The sequence below is a fragment of the Sycon ciliatum genome, chromosome 11, assembly GCF_964019385.1.
Source record: "Sycon ciliatum chromosome 11, ocSycCili1.1, whole genome shotgun sequence".
Taxonomy (NCBI): Eukaryota; Metazoa; Porifera; class Calcarea; order Leucosolenida; family Sycettidae; genus Sycon; species Sycon ciliatum.
This window is the reverse complement of record NC_088653.1, coordinates 18,401,969-18,411,420: the sequence shown is the minus strand read 5'-3', so window position 1 is coordinate 18,411,420 and position 9,452 is coordinate 18,401,969. Positions and strand designations below refer to the sequence as shown.

At 45.0% G+C, this 9,452-nt stretch overlaps 1 non-coding gene across 1 annotated transcript; it reads right to left on the bottom strand.

The window, feature by feature from the left end:
* Nucleotides 1-1,087: 1,087 nt before the first annotated feature.
* Nucleotides 1,088-1,159, bottom strand: Trnag-ucc (transfer RNA glycine (anticodon UCC)). Its single transcript has one exon. It is a non-coding gene; the product is annotated as a tRNA-Gly (tRNA).
* Nucleotides 1,160-9,452: the final 8,293 nt, after the last annotated feature.

Sequence of the window (9,452 nt, the reverse complement as noted above, 5' to 3'; positions counted from 1 at the left end):
CACAGCAAGTCGAAAAAACCTTCTGGACATGAAAAGCGAGACCCCTGGTTAGCTGGGGCGGGGGGGGGGGGGCATTCAGTAACCCGTAAAGTTGCGCTATTGCAAATAATGATCTGCTTTGATAGTAGTGACTGCTAATAATTGCCTGCGTTTGACTTTGGATTTTCCTTCAATCATCTTTCCGATCACATTATCGTGGGTGTTCAATAAAGTTCTTTGAGTACATGTACTAGCAAAAAAAAACAAAAACAAAACAAAATCACTAACCCGTACATCAGGGAGTCGGTATTTGACGACTCCCTGCCGTACATGTACATGTACATGTACGGCAGGGAGTCGGTATTTGACGACTCCCTGCCGTACATGTATATGTACATGTACATGACGACTCCCTGTATAATTATTATGCTACATAATCATAATGAGCAATAAAAACAGGGCTACGTTGTTCGAAATAAAACCATTCGATATTCAATGTCCAGGGCCTAGGGATATATACCACTATAGTCAAATTTAAAAAATTTCACGTGCAAGCGAAGTTCAAGTGGTGCTGAAATTTAGAAAGTGAATCTTGGGATGTCAGCAATTGGGGCAAGGAGGCAGGAATGCGAATTCTTGCCTGTTTGGTTGAACGACTATAAATAACAGCACAACAACAACAACAACAACAAACGGCAGATGGTTGAAGGTGAGAGCTAGAGTGGTACGTATCTCAGTAATATTGACTGAGTACGCGGTCAATATAGGAAATAAAAGCCGAGAGTCAAGTCACCAAACTTACTTCAAGTCCACGTTGGAAGCAACAATTTTTTTATATCCTTCTGTCCCAAAAATACGCGTGTTCCGTATACCACTGATTTACTACAATGTAGTACAGTCCTGCTCAATGATATCCGATATGCCGATCGCGTGAGTCAAGTTTGCGCATTGCACCATTCATTTCGCAGCCCAGTGTTCCCAGGTCTGGGGCCACGCAACGCCCGGCGCGTACTTGAGTGACTCGATCGGATCTCATTGAGCTGTACTGTAGTACTGTGGTGCTGAAATTCACAATGGGAAGAAAAAATGGGGAGAAAAAAAAGGAGTGTGCGTCGCCCGGGAATCGAACCCGGATCAACTGCTTGGAAGGCAACTATGCTAACCATTACACCAGCAACGCATGTCCACAGCACAGCCTGTCACCTCCATGCTAGGAAGAGGATGCTTTTGATATGTCTACTCACAGGGTTCGGCAGGAAGCGTGCGTTCCTCGTTGGAACAACCAACTTCACCACTAATACCGCCGAAGTCTCAACTTCTAAGTTCAGGAATATGGTCGTACCTAATAGTCGTATAGTCGTACCTAATATTGGTGTCAGATCGCCGAATGTCTCAGTACTCCTTGTCAGTTTTGTGCCATTTTGTCGCACTCGCTGACTGGATAAGATCTGGTTACTTTGGTGGACAGTTCATCCATCATAACTCGTAACACTTTGTCCTTCTTTTTTTTCACAATAATTTAATTGGCTCACCATCCGATCTAATATTATGACTAGGTTTTTGTTGTCTTGGTGTTCTACGGAGTACTGTTGCCGCAGACCTCCGTACCAGTCATTTCTTTGACAGGGCCTAGGTCCTGCGTGGTACGTGGTTGGCAACGTGGGTTATAGCATTGGCCGTCCAAACATCAGAATAAAATGATGGTGGATTTGTTTGTCATCAGTGTGAATGAAGACTATGTCCACCCACAGTGAGTAGAATGATCTGGGATTGGCGATCTGAGATTGCGTATCTGGGGTTGCGTATCTGACTTGGTTTTTTATATTTTTTATTTACTAGCAAACACAGCCCTGCTAATACTCAGGGAAAGAGGACAACTGAAGTGACACTGGACAACACTTTGTGGAGGCAAAGGCAACCAGTGAGAGAAGCTGAGCACCGCATCCGCTATGCTCAGTGTGGCAGCTGTGCTCTGTGAAACAGGAGATCTTGACCACCTCTGTACAGTACAACCTGTAACTAAAGACCACCCCTTGGGGCCAGAGCGGAAAGCGGTCTTTAGTGGCAGGTGGTCCTCAGCTAGAGGTTTGCACCACACAACCATGATGTGAGACCGTGGATCTACGTGCCTGGCGAAGTGGGCTGTAGTACCAGGCTGGTCGCTGGTCATGGTGGTCTTTAGTTGAAGGTTTTACAGTAACTGGTTCCGCATCAGACTCAGTGGGCCCATGGATAGCAGGAAGTACAGGTAGATGTACATGTAGTTCAGAAGTACATGACAACTGCACATACGCGCGGAATACATTGATGCATGGAGCACCCTATTTCAGCCCCTTTTTTTCTAAAGTGCCATCAACCCACAGTACTCGTGGTGGCCAAAGCAGCTGGCTTGTTGTCCCACCTGCTAGCATAGCTTGTTCTGCTAAGCACCTAAAGCACGATTCGTGCAATTATTTTAGAAGCAAAGTGTTCAAATAGGTACATGTATTTGGATTTCAAATCTCAAGCCTTGCAGTATAGTTTCCTCGGAGACAAGAAAGCGATAACGCTGAGGAGAAGGACGCCCTTCAGGCTCCTGAACAACATTTCGAAAATTTCACTTGTTTCGTGCAGTAGACTATACCAGTAGGTACCCGGGTCCTGGCATTTGTTTGTCTGTTTAAAACTGTCGTTTGTAGCAGTACTCTGCCTCTCGGGCCTTGATGTTGTGCCTCGTGCTAGCTATTGGTCTGTTTTTCTTGACCCTTGTCGTGTTGGCTGTCCTCTTCCCGTATCCATTCAGCATATTCGAATCTGTGGGCTTTTATTACGTAGAAATTGCTGACATTGACGCGGAAAGGCCATTAAAATAATTATTAAAATAATAATAATAAGGGGGTCCATTGTTATTAGGCCTTTATCTGTTTTGATTCCCACTATAACAATAAAGTAGTCATTATAATAAAGACTTAGTATCCAACAACAACAAAAACACAACGGCATGCTCAGCGCATGTACAATCCTCTCTCACAACGACTGCTGCACGCTGATTGGCTTGATCAAGGGTTTCGCGTTTCGTATACTGTCTATTATTTCTCCTTTATTCACTTCTTTCGAAGGCGATAAGCCAGACCCACCGGGAAATATTTCCATGGGTGGGACAGCAAAAAAGAAAGTGAAAAAACAAAAACAAATAAATAAATAAAACCTAAAAATCAAAGGGACAAGAACTAGTTGAAGGAAGAGGAAGAAAGGAAAGAAACTCAATCCGAACTCCAACATCAAAACAATAATAAAGAATTTGCAGCGACAGGCAAAATACATCAACCAATGAAGGGAGTAGTAACAAAGGAAATATCAGTCGTTATTCAAGTCTCTTAGCTATTGAACATGCAAACGCAGCAGAGGTGCATCTACATGTTAAGGATAGTTCTCAGTATTTTAATCGAACCTTGTATAGCCTCCTGTTGCACAATAGCCAGGTCTCCTCCCTGCACAGTCCGAAGGCATTGAGGAGTCTCCCCCACCAAGCCTCCCAGGGCACCGACAACCACAGGGACCACGTCAACCTGGTTGAGGGACCAAATCCTCGAAATCTCCCGCTTCAAATCATAATATTTCGAGCGCTTTTCAGCCATTTTCTTATTGATGTTGTTCTCACCAGGAACGCTGATGTCTATAATGTAGGCGATGCGCTCCTTGTCATCAACAAGGAGCAGATCGGGCCTGTTTGCTGATAGTTTCAGGTCAGTTGGGACCGAATACTCCCAATAGAGGCGATACTGATCACTCTTGACCAATGCCTTGAGCTGGTGGTCGAATCGTGAAGCACCAGTAGGTAGATCTCGTGCTTTACACATTTTCGAAGTGCACATACTTTACTATCCGGTTATGTCGTTCAATGTAACTGGTCCGAGCAAGAACTGGGCAGGCACTGACAATGTGGTCAATTGTTTCTAAGCTGCCCTTGCAAAGCCTGCAATTGGCATCAGTTCGAGCAATTGACTTCATTATGGCGTATTGGTAATTTTTCGTTTTGAGGGATTGGTCTTGTGCTGCCATAATCATGCCTTCCGTTGAAGGTTTCAGTGTCCTTGATTTCAACCACATGAAGGTAAGCTCCTTATCTAGGTGATTCTCCTCCAATCGGCTCCAATATCTCCCATGCAGCGGCATAGTGGAAAGTGTTTTGGATTTTCGCTCAGCGCACGCTTGTTTAATGGTATGCTTATTGGGTAAAGCTGGTCCAGCTGCTGGCAGATCCAAACTATTATAATACCTTTCCGACTTTCTCAGTCTCCCGACACACTTGTTCAGTGGTAAACATCGTTTGTGGTTTTGAAATTCTCTATTTCTTTACGATATCGATGGTGTTGTTGTTCGTGATTGAGCACTGCGTGTAGGAAGTCCTGGAACAGGAACTGAAACTGGGATGGGCTCCACAACTTCGTCTCGAACGCATTCAGTTCGTCAAGTTCGTCGGCTGCTCACCAACGCATCGATATCGATGTCAAGGTTGCATTCACCTGCTGAGGCGGCTGGTTCATGTGGCTGGAACAAGTAAGTTATTGTCAGCTCAGTTACATGCGCGCGCGTGTGGTCTGTCATTCTCGTGCTTTGTAGTTTGTAGCCAGATCAAGTTAGTTGCTGTTTTGTGTTTCAAATTTGAAACTCCGAACTGTAGCAACTTCATCTGATCACGAACCACAAAGTACAAGAATGACAGTCCGCATGCGCGTACATGTAACTGAGCGGGCAATAACTTGCCGGGCAATACCGAGAAATACAGACCGCTGAGCAAGAGCGCTCATTGGCTGTAGTACAGGCAACCCTCACGTGACATGCAATAATTATTATTACTGCAGCAGTTATGAAAAGCAGTGCTGTGATATTTCGGAGCAATATTATTTTGGTTTTAGTCGTAGACGCCACTATTGGACTTGCAGGCGTCCTTGCAAGTCTGCTCGTATACTGTAAAAGCAGAAATTTCCGGTGGTGTAATATTTTCGGTATTCTCCAAAATCGGCGGTTCGGTGGAGGGAAATTTTCGGTAAAACCCGTTTTCCAGGTAAGTGTACTAGTACTACATGTATACAGTACCGGTAGTACGGAAACTTTCGGTGCGTTTTATTTTCGGTAAAAATTGTCGGCACCGAAGTTACCGAAAATAAAACACCACTGAAAATTTCTGCTTTTACAGTACCATGTCCTGGAGCAAACTTGACACTGTTTTGTATTTGTATTTTATGATTTTAAGGATTTCCCAAAGGCTTTGGGCCTGTCGAGGGGATCTCCTGCAACTGTAGGCTCCGGCGGATTATGCTCGCGAAATCGTGGAATTATGCTTTCATGGATTCTCGCATTATGCTCGCAAAATCCTCATATTATGCCTTGGCACGCAGGAATACGCATTCACTTTGTTGTACTTATGGAGCCTCAAAGTTTGGAAAATTGTGCGTTTTTTGTACATTGTACATGTACTTGCAAGTGGCCATAAGTACAACAAAATACAATGTCATGAGTATCCCATGCCAAGGTGTCCTTGCATGCTAGAGATCAACAAAGAAAAGAGAAACATTGCATCTTCTATTCACTACAACTTCTTTTGTAAAAAAGATTTTTCATTGCTAAATTTTGTCTGAGTTACCTTTCAAAATTATCATGTTCAACTGACTGGCTTCGTAATCGTCATACCGGTGCTCGTCCAACCGATGTCAATCTCACCCTGCGAATAATCAGCTCATCTCTCTCGTAGCTCCACCTCTCCATCAGGATCAAACATCAACAATACCTCACTTGATATTTTCTAATTATTAGAGCAATGTCCCGATAGGCTGCAAAGCCACGGCTGCTAAAATCCCGAGCAGGTCACGACTTCGTATCATGAATAATGTACATGTACGCAGAGTCCGTTTGCGGACTACCCATCACTATCTCGTCCACCTCGGCCCCTGCTTTTCACTGAAAACTATAATAATTATCTGCATGACCTCCAAACCCTTTACCAAACAGATCACTAGCGCTGATCGGGTGCATTGTACACAATTCTGTAGCCTACATACTAGAACTGTGGTACAATCATGTTGTTATGCTCCTACCTCCGAAAGGATGCCAAATTATGCTCCAAATTTTCAACCACCCAATTATGCCAATAATAATTATGCCGGCATAATCCGCCGGTGCCTACCTGCAAGAAGAATGAAATGACAACTTTATGTAGAGGGAGCAGTTAATCGAGGATAGGCTAAGGAAATAGATCGAGGCATACAAAATCTGGTAATTAAGGAGTTGGTGTACCGTCAGTGTAATGAATATATCGGCGAAAATGCTGATGAAAGGCCTCTTTTACGGGCAAACAGAATGCTGATAGAGAGAATGCTTGAATTCGGGGGCCGGGGGGGGGGGGGGTGTTCACAGCAAGACTCGGATCCGCAGAGTTGGCAAGAGTACACATGGTTTACAGGTTTGTGACTGTACTCTTGAGTCTTGTCCACAGTCACACACGCGATCACTGCAAGAGTCCATCATGGTCCATGGTTTATGGCACTCTTGTACACGGTCACACACCCGATGAACTGCTGCCATATGTGACAGAAATGTCCTCTTGCTTTTGTAGCTTCGTAGACGACGAACACACTTGCAGCTTGGCACGAGTCGTACGAGGCTCGTACCGTAGACGTAGTGGCAAAGATCGCCACCTGTTGTGCTCATAGCCTGTTAGCGTGCATGCAGCAGCCATATCCTGATGATTGTACCTTTATACCAAGCATCTCTTGAAGCAGAGTTCTGCTCGTTTTCGGGTGTTACACCGTAGACCTCCGTGGTCTCGTAGATACTACAGTTGTAGGGACCCAAGTCCTTCCGTATATATCGGCATTGCGCATCTTGCATGTCGCAAACTCATATTCTGCGACAAGCTTCCAGCCGACTGGAAACTGTCCCAAGGCAAATGTATTAGAATTTGAAGTCGAAAGACGACTCAGAGTATTGACTTGAACAGACACGGAAGAACAATAGTTGTAGAACAGACACGGAAGAACAATAGTTGTAGTCGACAGCCCAGTGGATGCGGAACAAATGCTGCTGCCTTTTGTACTAGGCGGAAGAAGCGGACAGCGAGTGGACACTTCCGTTTATACCATAGGAGGTTTGGCAGACGGCGAGTGGACTTTGTCGCTTTTAGATATTGACGTGTGCTGAGACTGAGTGTTGTCCAATTGAGGGTAAGGAACCCTGTCATACTTCCAGTACTGGGTTCATGCACTTGATTTGTTCCTCAAGACCATGGTCATGGAACATAGCTCACACAATGATGTTTAGGGGAAATTATTATTACTATTATTATTTTAACTGGTTTGAGGGAAAGAGACAAACGGGAAAAGTCTGAAGAAAAAATTGACTGTCACCACCAGGACTCGAACCAGGGACCCTCGCTTGTAGCCATTATTATTATTATTATTATTATGAAGAAAATGTTGAAGGGCCTCTGCTGGGATGACGACTACACCATAGCTCAGTGGTTAGAGCATCGCTGGCTACAAGCGAGGGTCCCTGGTTCGAGTCCTGGTGGTGACAGTCAATTTTTTCTTCAGACTTTTCCCGTTTGTCTCTTTCCCTCAAACCAGTTAATTATTATTATTATTATTATTATTATTTGCCGAGTCGAAGGTTCGATGGACTTCTCGTGTGCTCTGGATGGCAGTCGTGAGTCAGTCAAGTGTCAAGTAAAGTCGGCGGAATAGCGCGAGCTCCGGTGTGGGGAGCAAACCTTTCTTACAAAATCATCGCCGAAGTCGCAACCACTACTTCGTATTATTATTATTATTATTATTATTATTATTGACTGGTTTGAGGGAAAGAGACAAACGGGAAAAGTCTGGAGAAAAAATTGACTGTCACCACCAGGACTCGAACCAGGGACCCTCGCTTGTAGCCAGCGATGCTCTAACCACTGAGCTATGGTGTAGTCGTCATCCCAGCAGAGGCCGTTCAACATTTTCTTCAGACTTCGTAACTCACACTTCCTGTGAATCCACACAGGCGGGTGGGACGCAGCCCTCACTGTAACCCACACACTTCACGTACAAACTAGCACGCGGGGAGCCCCAAGTCATAAAATATTGACTGGTATTATTATTATTATTATTATTATTATTATTATTATTATTATTATTACCAGAGGTGAAAGAAAGTGATTAAATTTGGAAAGGATTGGGAGAACTTCATATTCAAAGGATCAGTCGGGGAAGTGAACTGCCTGAAAAGAGAAAAAAACGCCAGACCCACCAGGACTCGAACCTGGGACCCTGCTTGTCATGAGCAATGCTCTAACCACTGAGCTATGGGACCAGGCTGAACCCAGAAGGCGCTGACAAGTTTTTCACTCCAAAGGCAGCTCACAACACGTGCCACACATACTGATGGCACTTGGGTCTTTTTCCCTCCCCCAGGGGACCAACCACGGTCAGTTTCTGGAAACTACCAGAGGTGAAAGAAAGTGATTAAATTTGGAAAGGATTGGGAGAACTTCATATTCAAAGGATCAGTCGGGGAAGTGAACTGCCTGAAAAGAGAAAAAACGCCAGATCCACCAGGACTCGAACCTGGGACCCTGCTTGTCATGAGCAATGCTCTAACCACTGAGCTATGGGACCAGGCTGAACCCAGAAGGCGCTGACAAGTTTTTCACTCCAAAGGCAGCTCACAACACGTGCCACACATACTGATGGCACTTGGGTCTTTTTCCCTCCCCCAGGGGACCAACCACGGTCAGTTTCTGGAAACTACCAGAGGTGAAAGAAAGTGATTAAAAACTGATCCTTTGAATATGAAGTTCTCCCAATCATTTCCAAATTTAATCACTTTCTTTCACCTCTGGTAGTTTCCAGAAACTGACCGTGGTTGGTCCCCTGGGGGAGGGAAAAAGACCCAAGTGCCATCAGTATGTGTGGCACGTGTTGTGAGCTGCCTTTGGAGTGAAAAACTTGTCAGCGCCTTCTGGGTTCAGCCTGGTCCCATAGCTCAGTGGTTAGAGCATTGCTCATGACAAGCAGGGTCCCAGGTTCGAGTCCTGGTGGGTCTGGCGTTTTTTTCTCTTTTCAGGCAGTTCACTTCCCCGACTGATCCTTTGAATATGAAGTTCTCCCAATCCTTTCCAAATTTAATCACTTTCTTTCACCTCTGGTAGTTTCCAGAAACTGACCGTGGTTGGTCCCCTGGGGGAGGGAAAAAGACCCAAGTGCCATCAGTATGTGTGGCACGTGTTGTGAGCTGCCTTTGGAGTGAAAAACTTGTCAGCGCCTTCTGGGTTCAGCCTGGTCCCATAGCTCAGTGGTTAGAGCATTGCTCATGACAAGCAGGGTCCCAGGTTCGAGTCCTGGTGGGTCTGGCGTTTTTTTCTCTTTTCAGGCAGTTCACTTCCCCGACTGATCCTTTGCATATGAAGTTCTCCCAATCCTTTCCAAATTTAATCACTTTCTTTCACCTCTGGTAGT